General features: G+C 35.8%; 1 long non-coding RNA gene across 1 annotated transcript in view; it reads left to right on the plus strand.

Moving 5' to 3' along the window:
* Positions 1-13,658: 13,658 nt before the first annotated feature.
* LOC126954284 (uncharacterized) overlaps positions 13,659-22,132 on the plus strand; it is a 101,859-nt gene continuing 93,385 nt past the window's right edge. Inside the window, exon 1 of the long non-coding RNA XR_007725569.1 lies at positions 13,659-13,718. This is a non-coding gene — a long non-coding RNA (uncharacterized LOC126954284). The remainder of the gene's footprint in view (positions 13,719-22,132) is intronic.

Consider the following 22,132-nt stretch of genomic DNA (forward strand, 5'->3'; position numbering starts at 1 on the left):
ATATAATTTGAAGTCAGGTAATGTGATGCCTCTGGCTTTGTTCTTTCTGCTTAGGATCGCTTTGGGTATTCAGGCTCTTTTTCAGTTCCATATGAATTTTAGAATTGTCTTTTCTAAATCAGAGAAAAATGTTGCTGGCAATTTGATAGGAATTACATTGAATCTGTAGAATGTTTTGAACAATATGGTCATTTTAATAATATGGATTCCTCCTGTCTATGATCATGGGATTTTTTTCATTTGTTTGTATCATCCACGGTTTCTTTCATCAGAGTTTTTTAGTTCTTCCTTGCAGAAATCTTTCACCTGCTTAGTTAAATGTTTTCCTATGCTTGTGTGTGTGTATGTAGTTGTCTAAATGGGATTGAGATCTTGATTTGTTTCTCAGCTTCTGCACTGTCAACTTAGAGAAATGCAACAGATTTTTGAACATTAATTTTGTATTCTGAAAATGTACTGTAGTTGTTTATCTGATCCAAGAATCTTCTCAAGGAATCTTTAGGATTTTCATGGTATAAGATCATGTCATCTGTAACAGAGTTAATATTCCTTCTTTCCCAGTTTGGGTGCTTTTTATTTCCCTTCCCTGATTGTTCTATCTAAGACTTCTAGTATTATGTTGAATAGGAGTGGTGACAGTGGATATGTTTGTCTTTTTTCAGTTCTTAGCAGGAATGTTTTCAACTTTTCCCCATTCAGTATCATGTTGGCTGTGGATTTATCATAGATAGCTCTTATTATTTTTAGGTATATTCCTTCAATGCCTAGTTTGTTGAGGAATTTTATCGGAAAAGGATGCTGGATTTTATTAAATGCTGTTTCTGCTTCTACTGAGATGATCACATGTTTTTTATTTTATGTTTATGTGGTGAATGACATTTACTGACTTATGTATGTTGAACCAAACTTGCATCCCTAGAATAAAACCTACTTGACTATAATAATTTATCTTTTTGAGGTTCTGTTGGATTTGGTTTGCTAGTATTTTGGTGAGTCTTTTTGCATCTACATTCATCAGGAATATTGGTCTGTGTTTTTTTGTTATTGCTGTTGTGTCCTTGCCAGATTTGGGTATCAGGATGATCCTGGCTTCATAGAATGAATTAGAGAGGAATCCCTCCTCCTCAATTTTTTGGAACAGTTTCAGAAATATTGGTACCAGCTCTTTGTATGTCAGGTAGAATTCAGCTGTTAATCCATCTGGTTCTGGGCTTTTCTTGGTTAGTAATTATTTTTATTACTGATTTAATTTCATAACATGTTATTTGTCAAGAATTTCAAGTTTTTTTCTGGTTCAATATTGGGAGATTATATGTTTCCAGGAATTTATTCATTTCCTCTAGGTTTTCTAGTTTATGTACCTAGAGCTGTTCATAGAGGTCTATAGTGATCTTTTGTATTTCTGTGGTGTCAGTTGTAATGCCACCTTTATAAATTCTGATTGTCATTATTTGAATCTTCTCTTTTCTTATTGGTTAATCTAGCTAGTAGTCTATCAATTTTGTTTATCCTTTCAAAAAACCAACTTTGTGTTTTGTTAATTCTGTATATGATTTTATTAGTTCTAATTTCATTCAGTTATTTCAATATATATATCATATATATGCAATAATATTCAGTTTCTTTCAATATGCATTTATATTTTTTAATTATATATCATTGAAAACTGTAATAATTCAATAATTATTTGATATAATAATTATAAAGCATATATAATTTCAGAAGTGTTTTATATATATGTTGTTTTATATATATAAATCTATAAACTATTTCATCTTTCTTATCCTGAATCATGTTTTCTGGTTTTTTTTGTGTGTGTGTTGGCTTTTAACTTTCTGTTGAATCTCATTGAACTTCTTTGCAATCCATATATTGAATTCTTTATCTGTCATTTCAGAATTTTTATTTTGGTCAGAATCCATTGCTAGAAAGCTGATGCAATCTTTTGAAGGTGTCAAAACACCCTGAGTCTTTGTTCTGCCAGAATTACTGCATTGATTCCTTCTCATCTAAAGAAGCTCTTGCTTATTGTTTTTGAATTTGCTATTGCTTGGATGAGACTTTCGTTTATGTGTTTTTTCCTTGAGCATATGACTGTAGTGTATATTGATTGTGTATGATTGCTTGGCTTTGTTTCTGGGTGTTTTCAGAAGGCCAAGGTTCTGTATGGGTTCTTTGGTTATGGATAGCTTTTGGTTATGGATAGCTTTTGTGCCGTGGCTTTCTCAAATGCCTCTTGCTGTAGCAAAAGATTAAATATATGATCTGACACACTATTCTCTACAGGGCTGAGAGTGCCAAAGTCTCAGGAAGCTGATCTTCTACACCAGCATACACCTTTCTGAAAGGTTTATTATTTGGTGGTGCAGTTCAGTCTGAAGTCCAGTAGGTGGCGTATAAGAGTAAGCGCCAGCTTGCCCTGGGGCAGCCCAATAATGCGCGGAGGCACCTGCCCGGATAGAGGTTGAGGAGAGATAGCAGGGTGAGATTGCGTTGGAATACACTGAGGTCTCACGGGGTGGGTTGAGAAGAGGCGGTGTGAGGGTGGATGCACCAGCTGCTTGTTCTGACCAGGGAGGAATGCGATCTTCTTCCCCATTAAACTCCTGTTTCAGGGCTTGCGACCTTTGATTAATATTGGCATTGTCCTTTGGCTACCAGCTGCAGTGCAACTGAGGTCCCCCGAAATCCTCCTCTGGTGGCTACCCCCAAAATGGGTTCAACGCAGAGCCTCTTCCTCCATTCCAGAGCAGAGCTGTGCGGTTTCTCTGCTCTCCGTTACCCAGACACTGCTGCTCTCTATAGGTCAGGGAAATGGGTCCACCCTTCATGCAAGTCCATGCAGCTTGGGCTCACTTTCAGTGGGGGCGCAGCCACCATAAAAAGTGCTGAAAAGGCTGCCTCACGAGTGAAAATGCACTCGTGTCAGCCTCCAGCAAGGAAAGTCTCTGCTGTGTCTGCGACAGTGGTTGGGAGGAGTGGGAGAGAACCTCCCCTCCGTATTCATTCCTGGCCATCGTTTACACCCCCTTCAGCTGTTGATGCCATGCCCTTTTATTTTGTCCCAAGGGAGGCTTTGGCAGGTTGTACTACCCACTCCCATGGGAGCAGCCCGTGTTGAGGCTGCCCGGTGATTCTGACACTAGATCTCCAGAGATTCTGCCGCTCCCCAGAAACCCACTTAGTGCCCCATGGTTGCCAAAGTCAGAGCGGGTTCTAGGGTGTGTTTGTGGGGAATCTGATGATGCAGCAAAACAAGGGCTGAGGTTTCCCAGGTGAGATAGTCACCCACAATGGGTGCAGAATCAGTATAGTGCCCACCATCTCAGTTCAGGCCTGAGGGGAGTGCCAGCACACCTTCAGGAGCTGGCCACCTGGTGCTCTGTCCCTGAGAAGATCCCAAATTCTCACCAAAAGGTTTACTTGGGAACATTAGGGTAGAGGGACTCTCAGACAATTTGGCAGTCAGTAGATTGTCACAGGGGTGCAGGGAGCACAGAGAAATACTGCCACCTACCCTTTCCACGGGACTCTGAGTTCCTCAGTGGTCCATCCCTGCTAGACTCTTGCTTTCCTTTTCTGTCCTCCAGCTTCTTTCCACGGGCTCTCCAACAGGTCCTGGACCTCTTCCTTCAGCCTTCCACTCAGATCATGACCATCCACCTACAACTTTGATCTTCTTTCTGAGGAGAACTGGCATCCAATACCCCTAGTCAGTCATCTTGGGAAAAAAAAAAAAAAAGTGGTATAGTACCTTCTATCACAATGATCATTGTAGAATTCCAGGACTGAACAAGAAATTTGGAGACAGTAAATCATAGGGAAACTTTAACAGAGTATACCAGTAAAATTATGCTAAGTATCACTTTTCCTAGTACTAAGGAAACTAAATATATAACAAAAAGTGTTATTTATCCTTGACAACCAAAATAAATACATAGCAAACAGATTTTGCTGGTATATCTGTTATATTTTATTGACTGATCCATATATGATTAGAAACACACATTTAAGTTAGGATATATTTGTGTATATTGACACCATTCTGCAGCTGTATGATTATAGAAAATAGCAATTGTATTACACAAGTTAGTTTTCCTATATGTTAATAAAACTGTTCCAAGTGCATTATTATATACATGTATTAGACTTATTTTGTTTTTGAATATTGTCATGTCTTTCACTACTTGATTCTGCAGAAAGAATGATGGTGCTTTTTTCCCCATTATTACACAATAAACCCCAGTTCACATGGCAGGTAATACTAGTTGTCTAAATTTATTTCCTTTAGTTCCTTAATTGGAACGAATGCCACTGTTTATCAAATATTATATTATGCAAATTAATATTCACTTCTACCAAAGTATCTACTGTATTTGTAGATATCTACAACATATCTACAAAATATCTACCAAAATATCAACCTTTGTTTACCAATCTTTTAGTTCACATTATTACAATTATTCTCATTTTGGGAAAGTATTAAATATTTTCTTGTTTATTATCCAACAGTATGTTATCATCATTAAGCACATGAATGTGTTAATTCTACTGCAAAGGTTTTGTATGGAGTTGCACTATACATAAAATATAATATTATTAATTATGTTAATCTAACATACTGTATCTGCTGACTATTTCAAAGAAAAAAAAATTTAAAGTGACTATAAGCAAGTAAGTTACCCTGAAGAGACATTAAGGAACACAAACACAATGTCATAAAGAGTATTTGGAAAAATGCCCTCTTTAATGGTCATCTACAGCTCACTGAATGTGGTTTTTTCTCTACGTTAAGGGCACTTTTGAAATTTAGTTTTACAATTGATTCACTTAAGTAATGGTAAGTGCATTTTAGGTTGATAAATTTGTAGTAAGTGTAGACAATAAAAATCTGCAATTTTTACAAACTCAATTGTCTTCCAGATGCTTATATGCTCAGAAATGAGATTTTTTTAAAGACTTCGTTGTTGCATCTAAAGAATAAAACACATAACCAAAGGGGAGATTAAAATGTGTTCATATTTACTAAGTTTCAGGTGTGCAATTGAAAGGAACATACTAAAATGATAAAAACTTCAGCCTCCAGATTAAAAAAATGCTAAAAAATAAAAGTTTATTACATACTGAGCTATATTCATAAACTAAGCGTGCATCATTTAAAATGTTTCAATCACTATAAATATATTATACACACCTGTAAATTGATTGAGAAGAATTCAATTATGTAGTCTAAACACTGAGTTGGATAAATTAGTGCTAGCAATGTGTTCCCTATTTAGCCGATTTGGTGAAAAAATAAACATATGGTTTGGTATAGTAAACTTTGGATTTGAAAATTGAAAATGTTACTGAAGGTTTCAAAATTTTCTTGAATATGAATTAAAGTCTTTCTGTTGTAGTAGAAGATTAGATTTTTTTGAAAAACACAAATGTCTAGAATATTTGATAAGGGGTTAAGGATTTAAAATACCAATGCTTTCTTACTACCAACTATATATTTTTTGTAGATCTCATATATTATTTTAGTATACTTATTTTGAAGTAACTCAGTAGAGAATTAGCAAACTTTGGTGTAGCATATACACAATGTAACAAATGTTAGACTGCTATTTTAAATATGTAATATTGCTAAACTTCTTAATATTAATGCATTAGACCAAGGAAGTAAAGAATATTCCTCCACATCAGTATTCAAAGTAATCAGAATAATAAAATGTAAACAGCAAGGGCAATGAATGACAAATGTAATACTATCTTATAATGCCTCTTTTTATAATAGGGTATCTAAGGAAGCCATTACATTAAAACAAAGTGTATTTTATAATTGCTTCCATCAAACAGACAATTGAAAACAGAATTGTAAAACGTAGATTCATTTTACATTGCATTAATTTCCTATTTTTAGGAAATTAACAAGACTCCAAAATTACTCCATACACTTCTCACTCACTTAAATGAATATCTATATAAATTGTATATCTGCATTGGAGACAGGATCTAATTATGTTGCCCAGATTGGAGTGCAACGGCTATCCACAGGTGCAATCCCACTGGGAATCAGGACAGGACTTCTGACCTGGTTCATTTCTGAAAGGGGCCAGTTCACCCCTTGTTAGGCAACTTGGTGGTCCCCCACTTCCACCTTCCCCCACCTTCCCAGGATTGATGCAGAACTCAGTGCAGACACCTGATACGCATAGTGCACAACAGCCCAGAACTCCTGGGCTCAAGTGATCTTCGTGGCTCAGCCTTCTGAGTAGCTTGGAATACAAGTGCATGCCCTGTGCCTGGCTGTATAAATAATATTTGATATAATATGATAATATTACATGTAATATGATAACATTACATATAATATGGTTTGAATATTTGTCTCTGCTCAAATCTCATGTTGAATTGCAATCCCCAGTGCTGGAGGTGAAACCTGGTATGAGGTGTCTGGATCATGGGGATGTATCCCTCATGGCTTGGTGCTGTCTTGGTGCAATATTGAGTGAGCTCTTGCGAGACTGGTCATTTAAAAGTGTGTGGCACCTCCCATTGGTGTTTTCACCACGTGACATGCCTACTGCTTCTTTGCCTTCCGCCTTGATTCTGAGCTTCCTGAGACCTCTGTAAAAGCCAAGCAGGTGCCAGCACCATGTTTCCTGTAACACTTTCAGAACCATGAGCCAATTAAAGCTCTATTTTTAATAAATTACCCAGTCTCAAGTGTGTCTTTATAACAATTCCAGAACAGCCTAATACAACATATAATTTCAAATGGTGTTGTGGGGGCTTGTTAGAGTTGATCCTGCTTCCAGGCTTTTTTCTCCTTTTGGCTAGCAACAAAAGTCTCTATCATACTACTTTGAAACAGTTCATTTCCTTCTCTTAATTTAAAATAGCAAAAATAATTGTAGATGCATATATATGCACATATATATGTATATAGACAGTACATATGTCTATGTATGTATATATATATACATATGTCTATATGTGTGTGCATATAGACAGACAATAGGTAGGTAATTAATAGATAGATCATACATAAACTAATAGATCTCCTCATTATGGGAGTCAGAATCCAGCCTAACCTAGTATTACAGTGGATCTGTTACCCTCGTTTCCTCTTCCCCTCCTCATAGAACCAGCCAGCGTACACCCTGGCTCAGGCCCACATCAGTCACCTAGAAAAAGAGAAAGGTAGGCATGAAAATCATCTCCCAAATAATTCAACTTGGATTTAGAGACTGGACTGATTCCTCAATCAAAAAATTGGCAAAGTACAAGAATACACATGCCACAGAAGATAAATCATAAATAGCTAATAAACATGTGAAAAGATGCCGAGTCTCATGCACTACCTCACCCTATACTCAAACCCATGGCATAAGTACTATTATTATATCCTTTTAATGGGTGGGAAGCCAAAACTCAGAGGATATACATATGTTATCAAGATCACATAGATATTAAGTTACAGAGTTGAGACTGAAATCCAGGTAGCGCACTGTAAGCAGCCTGATTCACTTAAGATAATAGAGTAAATAAAAATACAACATTTTAAATATACATAAAAGTCTTTTTATTTAATAAATGCAGAAAGATAAGGACATATGCATAGTAAGTAGGATTCAAAGAAAGGAAATGACTAAACCAAGGTGACCTTGAGCCTCAGTCAGACAGAACTGATATTTTAGAAGATAATATTTCTTAGTATGTCCACGGCTCAATTTTCTTTCATAGGATTACTAACACTCACCCAAGCAGTAGGTTCCAAGTTTTAAGAAGACAAGAAAGGTTTTAGTCTCATTCACAAATAGATTCCCATCATGGAGTACAGTTACTGACTTACATGGGATGTTCCCAGAAAGAGCTGTTGAATGCATGCATGCATTAAAGAAGAGCACATCAATCAAGAGTCAGTGGAATGAATTGGTCAGTAACATACTAACCATATGGCCATTTGTCCAGGTAATGAGTAGCATATAAACTTCAGGATATCATTTCTTTCCAACTACTGTTTTAAAGGAAACGTATCCCTTCATCAATTACAAAAGAATTCCCTTACTACCTATAGCAGTTTTATAACTTTTATCTGACCTTTTTCTAGCTTTAATGCCTGTTTTTTAATTTCCTCTATGAGTCTATTTTTCACCAGAAGTATAGAACGTTTTCGCTCATCATCTTCATCTCTTTTTCTGTGCAGTGGCTGTGGCTTCAGCTCTGAGACTAAGCTTTCCAAGTCACGAAGATCAAGGAAAATGATGCAGTGAGGATCAAGAGAGACTCTGCTCCCAATAACAGAGGTGTTCTGTTTTTAGCTGGGCTTTTTTCTACCCCCAGTTTCTACTTCAAAACAACCAGAAATTTTTGTCCCTAGATTATTCTCAAGAAACGGTATCTAAGCTCTTCTAAAATTTACAATGGAATGCAATTATAGGACTTTAGGTAGGTAGATTTCTTTAATAATTATATTAACATAGATACCTCAAGAAATAAGAGTTTAACTAAGAAGACATAGCTATTATCTGTGTAACATCCTTGGCAGTTATCACAGGTGATAATCTCTCAACTTGCAAGTCACACAGAGAATGACACAGACATCTCAATAGTCCCCTCCCGATTCTAATAATTTTGAATTGTGGCCATAAACAATGCTTAACACATTCTAATAGTGCCATACATAGGATTTATGTGTCCTTTAATTGGTGTTCACTTACTATTTTCTGAGAGTCTGCTGAGTGCCAGGTATGTAAGCTGTCCTTGGTACCTAGCTTTCATTTGCAGTGATTTTTACAGGCAGTTAAATAAACACAAGACAAAGTGATTCCTATCCTATTTCTTGGTGCTCTTTCCAAACTGTCACTTACTTATGTTCAGGAGATATTTCTTTGGATCTTGTTGTCAACCCTTTTCTATTTTCTTTCATTTTCATGGCTCTTGTCTCTCAGAATGAAGGAGATCTAAAGTCAGTGGAAATAAGAGAGAATGAAAGAATACAGATATGTGAGGAAACAGAAACTTTAAGATAGCAGTAATACAATAACCTGAAAGTACTGTTTGCAAAAACAACGAATGCATAAGCAGAAAACAGTAAGTTAACAGGTAAAAAATTAAACAGACATGTTTACATTACCAATAAAGCATTTTATGAATTTGATGTTATTCTGGGAAATGCCTAATTTTTAAAAATCCTCATTCTAGAATGCATTTTGCCAGATAAATAATGGTTGTATCATATTGCCATTTTTCAAAATAATTGTACATTCAAGGACCAAAATCTCAACTGAAATCAAATTCGCATTATCCTTTGAACTTGTATCTCCACCATTTCCTGGTAATTTTCTTTAGCTAGGCAGAATTTCTTGACAGTATAGCCACACTTCCTGGACAGTGTTATTCACCTTATTGCTTTGCCTTTCTGGCAATTTTCTTGGAGAGGTAGCTTTCTAGTTTATCTTAGAAAATACTTTTTCCAACACTATCTTAAGCTCAACAATCTACTTGTGATGAAACAGAAAATATGTTTTCTTGTTTCTCTTTTTTTTTTTTTCTAATTTACTTTTTGTACATGTGGGGGTCTCACTATATTGTCCAGGCTCATCTCGAACCCCTGGGCTCAAGCTATCAACCCACCTCAGCCTTCCGAAGTGCTAGGATTAAAGGCCTGAGCCACTGCACCTGGCCTCCTTTTCTTGTTTCTTACTATTACAGTGAATCAATTGTATTGCAGTTTCAGCTTATAAAAGGTAAACTAGCCAATCCATTGAAATATCTCACAAATGCAAAAAACTGTCATCCTCTATACATTTTTAAACTAATCAGTTTTCTTGGGAAGTCCTTAGCGCACCTGGTAACTTTGAGGTGGACACTGTGAGAGGCCACCCAGACCCTCCTTCAGTGAAAAACTTGCCAAAGCTCCTATGACCTCCGTTAGCTTGGGTCTGTGTCACAGCTTGACTTCTCTCTCTGCTCACTCCTGCTTCATCTTCTCCCTTCCACAAGCATTAATTTTAAGAGTATAAACAAGCATTTTGCAGGCCATGTTCTATGTCAAAATGTCTTCTTTGGGGAACCCAAGGAATATTCATCCTTTAAAATGTTTTGTTCATTCATGGGCACTGAGGTTTGTTGGGAAGAAATATGGTCCTGGAGTCAAACGGAATGACTTTTTACCCCATTCATACAATGTACTACCTGCTGAAATCACTTAAACATTATAAACCTCAGTTTCGTCATCAGTAAAATGGGAATCATAATATCAATGCACAAGATTTTTTTGTGGGGATTAAATAAGGCACCTATATAAAAGTCACAGTACATGTTAATAAAAAAATAAGCACTCAATACATATTACTTCTGTTACCTACCCTTCTCCTCCACTACTCAATACTTGATTTATATGATGTGTATATGTTGATAATGATGGCATGACATTTTTGTTTCCTTTCTGCAAAGCTTTGCATTTAGTTTTGTGAAAAATAGGTTAGGTCAAAAAAAAAAAAATACCTCAGCCAAGTTATAGTTCCAGGTAATTCATTAATTGCAGCACCACTCAGGTTTTTCAGATAACATGTTATGTGACTGTGACCCAGTTTACAATAACGCTTGGTAGCTTTACTTTCTTGTTTCTATATTAGAAAGTAGATGCCATGTTTTATTAGTCACTCAGCTGTTGAGTTCCAGCTGCCTCTGGAAAAATAAAAGTAAGTTCTTCATTAAGTTGTAGGGCCAATATTACAGTATCCTCTGAATATCAGATATTAGATCCTAGTTAAGATCATCAAAACAACAGAACGGGAATAGCTCGTTGTTGCGAAAGGTACATTAAGGGTAATATCAATAGAAACATGTTACAAACTGCTTTCCTGAAAATAGAATAAATACATAATATTAACTTATTTCCAACACTGATTTCAAAGTCTTAGAAGACCCCAAAATAGTAATATTTCAAGATGTTATCTTTTAAAATTATGTGCATATCATTGTCAAAGTCTACTAAAATTTATCATTCCGTACATCCCATTTGGTCCATCCATAATTCGTGGCTAGTTATCTGTAAGAATTTCTTTGTTTTTATGGTAGCAATCTTGATAATCTATATTTTATATTAAAAGTCCCAAAGCTTTCATCATGACTATCAAATTAATTTTGGAGCTCTCTCTCTGAATTGGTCATACATTTAGAAATGGAAAATTCTATTGTGAACAATATTCAGAATGCATTGGTGAGGTACTTGTTAAAGTGATATACATATTCCATTACAGAGTTAGCCTTCATTTAACAATACTAGCATTAACATTACTCACTTCATAGTTTAAATAATAAACCTACTCTAGAGAGTAGAGATGCCACATTTCTCTTCCAGCTTGGCAAGAAGGCCAAATAAGTTTCAAATACTGGCTCTTTACAAGCATGAGGTCTGGTTTAAGACCCTAAACTCTTAGGGTCCCAATTTCTCCATTTATATAATGAATATTAGGATGAAATATAAAAAGATGGGTAAAGCACCTGCACAAGTTGGGGTCACAGTAAGTTTGGATACTCCCTCCTCCTATTTCTAGGTTCTTTGTGCAATTAACTGTGAACAAACCAGAGGTAAATGTTGTCTGGAAAGGTTTAGTAATAGGAACCAAAGGCCCTAGGGCTTGGACTGGAACCAGAATATTAGAGAAGGTGAAACTTTTTTTCAACCCACATGCAGTAAAATATAAACACACTTACTAGAAATAAACACACTGACAAAGCTGTTACCTGGGACTTTAAATGTATTTATAATATTTTATTTCATTAAAATATCTTAATCACTACAGCAAATAGTAATTTTTAATAGATTGTCTGCAGGTTTGAAATATTTAAGAATGAGAGATTGAAATTTCTTTAAAAATTGTGTTAAATGTTATATACATTGTGGGCTGGGAAAAGTCATATTGTAGAGTCATCTGGAAAATATTTCTTTTCTTCAATAATAATGTAGATTCTGTCTCTGGAAATGACTTGTGTTTTGTCAGTGTTTATATTTCTTTCTTTGGTTTTTTGGGTTTTTTTTTTTTTCATTTTTATCATTTATTTATTTATTTAGAGACTGGAGTCTTGCTCTGTCACCCAGGCTGGAATGCAGTAGGGTGATATCAGTTCACTGCAACCTTCTCCTCCCGAGTTCAAGTGACTCTCCTGCCTCAGCCTCCGGAGTAGCTAGGACTACAGACACTAGCCACCACTCCTGGCTAATTTTTGTATTTTTATTAGAGGCAGAGTTTCACCATGTTGGCCAGGCTGGTCTCAAATTCCCGACCTGAAGTGATCCACCCAATGCGCCTGGCCGGGTTTTTTGTTGTTGTTGTTGTTGTTTTGTTTTGTTTTGTTTTTAAGAGAGAAACGATCTCCCTATATTTCCAGGGCTGGTCTCAAACTCCTGGCCTCAAGCAATCCTCCCACCTTAGCCTCTCAAAGTGCTGGGATGACAGAGGTGAACCACCACACCCAGCCAGTGTTTATATTTCTGTGAGTGTCTTTACTTTCCAAAATTTAACAAGAGATAAAAACCTGGGGTCTGAGGGAAATGAAGATTTTAAAGGGATGAAGGCTTGAAATGACTAAAGCCAGTTTTCACTGTTCTGCTGAAGTCTGCCCACCCCTGGTGTTGGTTCTAGCCAGAACAATTCTAACTTTTCTGAACATAGACGATGAATTATTTAATCAAGGGTTTCCCTAGTAAAAGGATAAAGGAGTAGAGGGTGAAGGGCTAATTACAGGGTGAGATGTAGACTCAGATAGACAAGGCTAGGAAAAATAATGTGCTCATTAAGGAAATCTTGCAGAGATATAAATTACATTTCTTCTCTCTGGTCTGAAAACAGACATATTTAACATCTAATGTGATTATTTTCCTTGTAACATATTTATTTCAGATTATACTTGTCTTTCAAGTCAGATACACATAAATGCTGTGAGTTAATAGAATTTAGGAAGCATTGTAGTGTGGAATCCTGGAACCGTCTATGGGTTTAGTATTGCTCTAGGCTGTAAAAGAGTTAAGTCCTGGGGTTCTCTTGATGAAGGGAAAATAATGGACATCTAAGGTTTGACTGAGAATAGCAGACAGGACTCAGTAAGAGCTAAGAGGGGATTATAACGAAGGCTGACTTAGTAGTGGATGGAAAATAGCACCTTCTGCAATTTTATGCAGCACTACTAGGAGATGAACCTTAAAGGGAAAGGGAGAGCATCGATAGAACTTCAGATTTCTCATCTGTTTCTGTCAGAGGCCTTTGAAACATTGCAATTTCATCTTGAATAGGAGCTGGGTAAAATAAGCTGAGACCTACTGGGCTGCATTCCCAGAAGGTTAGGAATTCTTAGTTACAGGATGAAATAGGAGATCGGTACAAGATACTGGTCACAAAGACCTTGCTGATAAAACAGGATACAATAAAGAAGCCGGCCAAAACCCACTGACATCAAGATGGAGATAAAAGAGACCTTGGTCACCCTCACTGCTCATTATACATTAATTATAATGCATCAACATGCTAAAAGACATTCCCACCAAGACAGTTTACAAATGCCATGGCAACATCCAGAAGTTACTCTGTATGGTCTAAAGTGGGGAGGAGTCCTCAGTTCCAGAGCTCCTCTCTTTTTTTTTTTTTTTTTTTTTTTTGCCTGCCTTTTTTCCAGAACACTCATGAATTATCCACCCTTCTTTAGTATATAAACAAGAAATAACTGTAAGTATACTAAGTGCAGCAGCCCATACTGCTGCTCTGCCTGTGGAGTAACCATTCTTATTTCCTTTACTTTCCTAATGAACTTGCTTTCACTTTAGTCTATGGACTCGTCCCGAATTCTTTGTTGCAGGAGGTCCAAGAATCTTCTCTTGGGGTCTGGATTGGGACCCCTTTCCAGTAAGATTTCTACAGTCTTTCAAAGTGTTTGTGTGGAGTCTTAAGGGTTTTGGGGAGGTGTCTGCATGACTCGGGGCTAAATGTTTAAGAGAACGGCTAAGAAAATTGAGCTGCAAATTCTCTACATCTTCTTCACCAAAGCATTCTATATGGACTTTATTTGAGAATTTATTTGTTAAAAGATTCCGGTGACACAAAAAGGAGTAAATTCAGATCTTTTTTATTAAGTGAGAATGTTTAAATAATATTGGTGAAAAATAAATAAAATTCAGTTTGTGCAGTGGCAAGATATGAAGGTAAAATAGTCAAGGTGTTTGTCATGGTAGACTGACTTTTAAAAGATTTCTACAATATGACGGAATAGTTTCCTTTTTTTAACTTTAAATTTTTTGTCTTCATGGGATTAAGATAATCAATTCCTTAATGCTTATAAGCAGAGGTTTTAAAGCAATAAAAGGAAGAAAGTAGTTTTCTGTTGTACAGAATTTAAATGTCTTTGAACATTAATTCCACATCGAAGAATCCATTAAGATAGAGGTCATTTGTGTCCTTTCAAATACCTGCTTAGCAAGTAGTTAATAATAGGTCAATTGGTCAAAATAAGAAGGAGGAGAAGTGAGTACTCTGGTCTTCTCCATTGCCTTTGTTGAATGATCTTTTTATTACCACCAATCTAAAGTGTAATGTTTTTATCTTGCCCTGCTGACTGTCCAAGTATACTAGAGATCACTTTTGGAAAGCCTTTTATATGCTGGAACTTATTAAGTTATCTTACTAATTACAAATATATGCATATTTATGTCATCTGTAACCCATTTCTTTTGCATCCCTACTTGCTTCTCTGATATAAGCTATGTGCAGTGTGGATCAAGATAAATTAACTGAGAGCATGACTTTATTTCTCCTCCTCACTCTGTCCTAATTGTATCTATCCATAAGTCTGATTAAGATTTTGTTTCTTCACTTGTAAAATAAGAAATCTTATTCTACAGAATACTATTTTCCTCAAATATTAATAGGCTTTAATAAAAATATTAAGCAACATAAAACCGTGATATTTACGGTGTGACTTCTCGGGACTTTTACTGTGCAAATGTTCATTGTAAATGTAAAATTAGGCTCTGGTATGCAATGGTTCCCAGCTTTATTTCACGATGAGATCCTCTGTTATCAGAGTATCTTATAGAAATAGTGTTAAATGCAACTGATTTGTGGAACGTAGGTCTTTGCATTTCTCTGATTATACCAAGGCTCCATCTTACATCTTTCTGAATATAAGAGAAGCAAAGGTATAAATGTCCATTAATAACAAAGTCAGTATTGATAAGGTTTTGCACACATAATTAATCAGTATATCTAATCTAAGAGGACTATGAAACTTAAAAGTATCCTGGATGAGGGTAATAGAAAAAACAAACAAAGCTCTCGTGAATGTCTTACCTTATGTGAAAGTAAACGAAATTATTCTAAAGCTAAAACAATGCAGAACTGTGAATCTAGAGAGGTGATTTAGTAATGGAGTCAGTTTCTGCCATAACAACTTTGCCTAAGTTTTAAGAAACCACAGAATCTAAAGATTCAAATTATTATTATTATTCAAATTATTATTATTCAAAAGCAGAAACAGGGTGATGCCTTCTATGAGTGAGTCTGAAAAAAAATCTATCCAGGGGAAAATGTGAAAATACTTATCATCTTCACGTTGTAATTCCCAGCCACAAGCTCATATGAGTTTGTCACTAGAATTCATACCACATCTAAGCTCCAAAATCCCAAGAAAAAAAAATTAATCTCATTAGTCCTTAGTTAAGATTGCCTCATGTATCCTGAAAAAGCACAAATAAAATCATCTCCGAAAGAAGACACTTTAAGTTCACCACCAGAGACAAGACTCTGATTGCTGGCTGGCTGGAGATAGTGTGCCTCTGATATCGTGGAGGTCACATTCTAGTGCTCCCCAGTATACTTTCCAACATCCACCAGAAGTATATAAAAGAAAGCACACACTTATACTCTGGTGAGCAGTGATGTGTTTAATCTTTAACTTTAATGCAAGGAGAGTTTACCATTTAAAAAAAAATCAAAGAATGGAATCCGTGTTAACAGATTGAAGAAAAATAAACATGATTATATTAATATGGGCAGATAAAAAGCACTTGATGAAAGTCAGCCTCCATTTATGACAAAACTTCTTATGCTAAGCATAGAGTGATAAATCCTTTTCACAGGTAAACATACATCAGTGTGGTAACATACTCTTTTGAATTTATATTTGAAATACTTCATGATTAAAATTTTTAGATGTTAGTGCTCTATGTGACTGTAATTCATAGTCATATCTGGTAATCTTTGTTCTAAATGTCTCATTTTGTAAGTAGTAAATGCAAATATATTGAGCAAAAATAATCTAAAAATAAATTTTGTGCAAATTCTAGAATGTTTAAAAATGGCCTATATTAAAGCATAACATTTCTCACTTTCAGTTATAGATAACTTTAGAATATAATGTGAATAATGCACATAGGTATAAGTTCTTATAGTTTTTACTTGAGTGTTTTTTAGTTCATTTTTTAATAACAACATTATTGAGGTTAGTCACATCCCATAAAATTCATTTTTTAAAGTTCTCAATTCAGTGTTTTTTAGTATATTCAAAGAGATGTACAACCATCATCACACCCTAAATTTACAACATTTCCATAACCGCAGTAAGAAGCTCTGTGCCCAATACCATTCACTTCTCATTCCCCTGCACCACAGCTCCTTACAACCCTTAACGTACTTTCTGTCCTTATGGATTTGCCTCTTCGAAATGTACCATATAAAAGTAATCATTTAATATGTGAACTTTGTATCTGACTCCTTTCACTGAGCATAATATTTTCAAGGGTTATCCACACTGTAGTAGCAATACTTCATTTTTTTTAATGCTGAATAATATTTAATTACATAAATATGTCACATTTTCTTTATCCATTCATCTGTTGATGAGTATTTGGGTGGTTTTCACTTTTGAGGTGTTTTAAATAATGTTTGTATAAATCCTTGTTTACAAATTTTGGTGTGAATGTATGTTTTCAGATTTCTTGAGTATATACCTAGGAGTGGAATCGCCTGTTCTTATTTACATTTTGAGAAACTGCTAGACTGTTTGCCTAAGTGGCTACATCATTTTACAATTCCACAAGCAGTGTACGAGGGGTCCATTTTCTCCACATCCTCACCAACACCAGTTATTGTTTGTCTTTTTTATCTTGGTTATCTTTGAGTATGAGAGAGTATCTCATTGTGCTTGTTTATTTTTCTAATCACTCATGGCATTGAGCATGTTTTCATTTGCTTATTGGACCATTATAAATCTCCCCTGGAGAAATATTTATTCAAACCCTTTATCCATTTTTATGTAGTTCTTATTTTAAAATCAGGAGGTACCTGTGCACGTGTATTTAAAAGATATATAGCATGATGCTGAGGTTTGGGGTGTGACTGAACCACCAGCCAGGTGGTAAACACAATACTCAGTAGGTTGTTTGTCAGCACTTGCCCCTCTTCCTGACTTCCTCCTCTACTAGTCCCCAGTTTCTATTCTTCCTATCTTTATGTCAGTGAACCTGATGTTTATAGCTCCCATTTATAAGTTATAAGTGAGAACTTGTGGTATTTGATTTTCTGTTTCTATATTAGTTCACTTAGGATAGTGGCCTCCAGCTGCATCCATGTTGCTGCAAGAGCATGATTTTATTCTTCTTTATGGCTCCATAGTATTGTATGGTGTATATGTGCCGCATTTTCTTTATCTAATCCACCATGATAAGCACCTGCATTGATTACATGATTTTACTATTGTGAATAGTGCTACAATGAGCGTACAGGTACCTGTGTCCTTTTGCAGAATAATTTATTTTATTTTGGGTATATCCTTGATCATGGGATTGCTGGGTCAAATGGTAGTCCAACTCAGTTCTTCAAGAAATCTCCAAACTGCTTTCCACAGTGGCTGGACTAATTCACATTCCCACCCAGAGTATACAAGTGTCCCCTTTTCTCCTCAGCCTCACCATCACCTGTTTGTATGTTTTTATTTTTGTTTTTTGACTCTTTAATAATAGCCATTCTGACTGGTGTAAGATGGTGTCTCATTGTGGCTTAATTTGCATTTCTCTGATAATTAAAGATACTGAGCTTTTTTTTTTTTAAATATGTTTTTGGGCCATTCATGTGTCTTTTTATCAGAAGTGTCCACGTATTTGCCCATTTTTTAATGAGTTGTTTGCTTTTTTGCTTATTGATTTCTTTTAAGTTCTTTATAGATCCTGGATATTATTAGATCATTATCAGATGAATAGTTTTTATTTTCTCCCATTCTGTAGGTTGCTTGTTTACTTTGTAGATAGTTTTGTTTGCTGAGCAGAAGCCCTCGAGTTTAATTAGGTCCCACTTGTTAATTTTTGTTTATGTCGCAGTTGTTTTTGAGGACTTAGCCGTAAGTTATTTCTCAAGCTGATACCAAAAAGGGTATTTCCTACATTTTTTTTCTAGGATTTTTATAGTTTAAGGCCTTACATTTACTTCTTTAATTGATCTTGAGTTGATTTTTGTGTACGGTGATAGGTAGGGGTCCAGTTTATTCTTTGTCATATGGCTAGCCAGTTATCCAAGCACTATTTATTGACTAAAGTGTCTTTTCACCTTTGCTTGTTTTTATGAACTTTGTCGAAGATCAGATGGTTGTAGGTATGTGGCTTTTTTTTCTGAGTTCTCAATTTGGTTCAACTGATTTATGTGCCTGTTTTAGTACCAGTACCACACTGTTTTGGTTACCACAGCCTTGTAATATATTTTGAAGTTGGGCAATGTGATGGCTCCAGTTTTTGGGGGGGGGTTTGTTTGTTTTTATTTTTTGTTTGTTTATTTTTGCTTAATATTATGTTGACTATTTGGGCTCTATTTAGTTCTATACAAATTTTTAGAATATTTTTGTCTCCTTCTGTAAAAAATGTCATTGGTAGTTTGACAGGAATAGGATTAAATCTCTAGACTGCTTTGGACACAATAGACATTTCAACAATATGAATTTTTCCAATCCATAAGCATGGAATGTTTTTTCCATTTGTTTGTGTGTCTCTGATTTCTTTCATTGGTGTTTTTTAGTTCTCCCCGTAGCAATATTTCACCTCCTTGGTTAGATGTAGACCTAAGTATTTAATTTTTTTGTGGCTTTTGTAAATGGGATAGTATTCTTGATTTGGTTCTAGGATAGAATGTTATTGTTGTATAGAAATGCTACTGATTTTTGTATATTGCCTTTGTATTCTGAAACTTCACTGAAGTAATTTATTAGTTCTAGGAGCCTTTTGGCAGAGTATTTCAGGTTTTCTGGATATAGAATCACTTTGTCAGCACAAAGAGATAGTTTGAGAACGTCTTTTCACATCTGAATGACTTTTCTTTCTTTCTCTTACCTGATTTTGGTTGCTAGGACTTCTAGTACTATATTTAATAAAAGTAGTGAGAGTTGACATCCTTCTCTTGTTCTGGTTCTCAAGGGGAATGGTTCCAGCTTTTGTCTCTTCAGTATGAGGCTGGCAAGGGTTTTGTCATACATGGTTCTGGCTCTTATTATTTTAGGATAAGGTCCTTAAGTGTCTACTTTGTTGAGACTTTACCCATTTTTAATTGCATAATTTGCATTTTTGTTGTTGAATTGTGAGGGTAATTTATCTATTCTGGATACAATTTCCTTATCAGATATGTTATTTACAAAGATTTTCTTCCATTATGTGGCTTGTCTTTTCTCCTTGGAAGCAAAAAATTTTTAATATCAATGAAGTACAATTTATCTATTTTTTTCCTTTGTTTCTTATGCTTTTGGTGCCATATTTAAGAAACTATTGATTAATCCAAAGTCACTAAGATGTACTCTTCTATGTTCTAAGAGTTTTATAGTTTCAGCTCTTATACATGTCTATGGTCCATTTTGAGTTAATTTCAAACATGGCATAAGGTAAGTGGTCTAACTTCCTTTTTTTGCACGTTGATATCTGGCTGTCCCAGTACCATTTGTTGAAGGCTTCCTTAAGTTTTAATAAATGAGAATGGGTAATAGAATTCAAATGGAACTGCCTAAGCCTCACTCACAAACTTCTCCCTCAGATGTAAACTAGAACTTGCAGAGAGTGTGGGAACTTCACTCAAGCTTGTAATTCTGAAACGAGCTGAGCTGGTGTTTATCCATTCCCACCAACATATAGAGTCTAGGTGGCATATGGAATCATTTTATAAGTAAACCTCTCACAAAACTAATCAATTTCCCACTGACCAATACACTTGCTAACACTTTTAGAATTTTAACTCTAGTCAACAGCCACATTTACCTCCTAACATAGAAATCTTTAACCATTCAATAACCAGATATATCTTGCAAGCTCAGGTGTCAGGTGAACCTGTAAAAAGCCAGATACTGGAGATCCAGCAGTGAGTAAGACAGAAATGGGCTCTCTCTAGACAATCTATCCAGCATTTCTCACAAAGCAATGTGCAATGTTTTTCTTTCTCTCTAAAATGATTCTTTTATTTCATTTCATACATGTATTTATTTAATCAAACTAAGTACTTACAATGTGTCAGGCACATTCTAGGGAAGGGTAATAAAACAGTTTGTAAAAACAGACAGTGTCTTGGTCTCGTGGGACTGGAAACCTAGTGATATGGTTTGGCTATGTATCCACCCAAATCTCATCTTGAATTCCCACGTGTTGTGAGAGGCACTCAGTGGGAGATAATTGAATCATGGGGGTGGGTCTTTCCCTTGCTGTTCTTGTGATAGTGAATAAGTCTCACACGATCTGATGGTTTTAAAAATGGGAGATTCCCCTGCAGAAGCTCTCTTCCCTTGTCTACCATTATGTGAGATGTGCCTTTCACCTTTCGCTATGATTGTGAGACCTCCTCAACCACATGGAACTGTAAGTCCATTAAACCTATTTTTCTTCCCACTCTCAGTTATGTCTTTATCAGCAGCATGAAAACGGACTAATACATCTAATGATGGAGATCCATATTTATCAAATAAACTGGACAACAAGTACTCAACTGCAACTGTGACAGCTGCTGCAAAAATTCCCGATGTTGTCGAAGTCTACAATAAAGGGATGGATTTTACCTGTCAAAATCATGGAAGATATTCCCGAGGAAATACCACTTGATCTAAGATTTGAAAGATTAAAAAGTATTAACTAGCAAAAGAGGAATGAGATCAACTTTCCCAGACCAAAAAAAAAAAAAAAAGCTAAGCAGATACAAAGTCCTGAATAGGAGGAAGATGGCGACTCTGAGCATATGGGAAAAGATAAGACCACATTCAGGAATTGGGTTTTTATCCTTAGAAAGTAGAATATTATTCAAGAGACGTAACAGTCCCGAAGGAAGAGCGATTTTCCAGGCACCAAAGTACTATCCAGAAGCGAAGTGTATTTGTCTGTTTCCTTGCTTTTAAGTCAGAGTGAGAAGCTTCCGCCTGAATTTGGAAAGTGATCCTCAGGTCTTTCGCTGTGATACCTGCTTTGATGTACTTCTGGCTATTTGTTTCACCTGTCTGATTTTATGTTTCTATTTTAGCAGTGTGCTATTTGTAGTCAGTTTAGCTACTAGACAGTAATATGACATCACCAAGGGGGCTTCACAACCCAATTCAAGCCACACCCCTACTCATGATTTTCAAAGCCCTCAGAGATCTGCTCTGTGAAGATAACTGGCACAGGTCCAGAGATTCTATCTTCTTGTCCCTACTCTGGCACAAACAAGTTTTAAGTTCTTACACAAATTTATTCACCTTACTTGACTTCGGTTTTCTTATTAGGTAACCTCTAATCTCCTTGTAGCTATAGAATTAGAAAATTCTATTTGTAACAACTTTCTAAATTTCTTTTGTATTTTAATATGGCCACTCTTCTTACCATCTCCAAAGATATCTCAAATTAGCCTAACTAAATTTTTTTTTTTTTTTTTTTTTTTTTTTTTTTTTTTTTTTTTTTTTGAGACGGAGTCTCGCTCTGTCCCCCCGGCTGCAGTGCAGTGGCCGGATCTCAGCTCACTGCAAGCTCCGCCTCCCGGGTTCACGCCATTCTCCTGCCTCAGCCTCCCGAGTAGCTGGGACTACAGGCGCCCGCCACCTCGCCCGGCTAGTTTTTTGTATTTTTTAGTAGAGACGGGGTTTCACCGTGTTAGCCAGGATGGTC

This window comes from Macaca thibetana, chromosome 5 (assembly GCF_024542745.1).
Source record: "Macaca thibetana thibetana isolate TM-01 chromosome 5, ASM2454274v1, whole genome shotgun sequence".
Taxonomy (NCBI): domain Eukaryota; kingdom Metazoa; phylum Chordata; class Mammalia; order Primates; family Cercopithecidae; genus Macaca; species Macaca thibetana.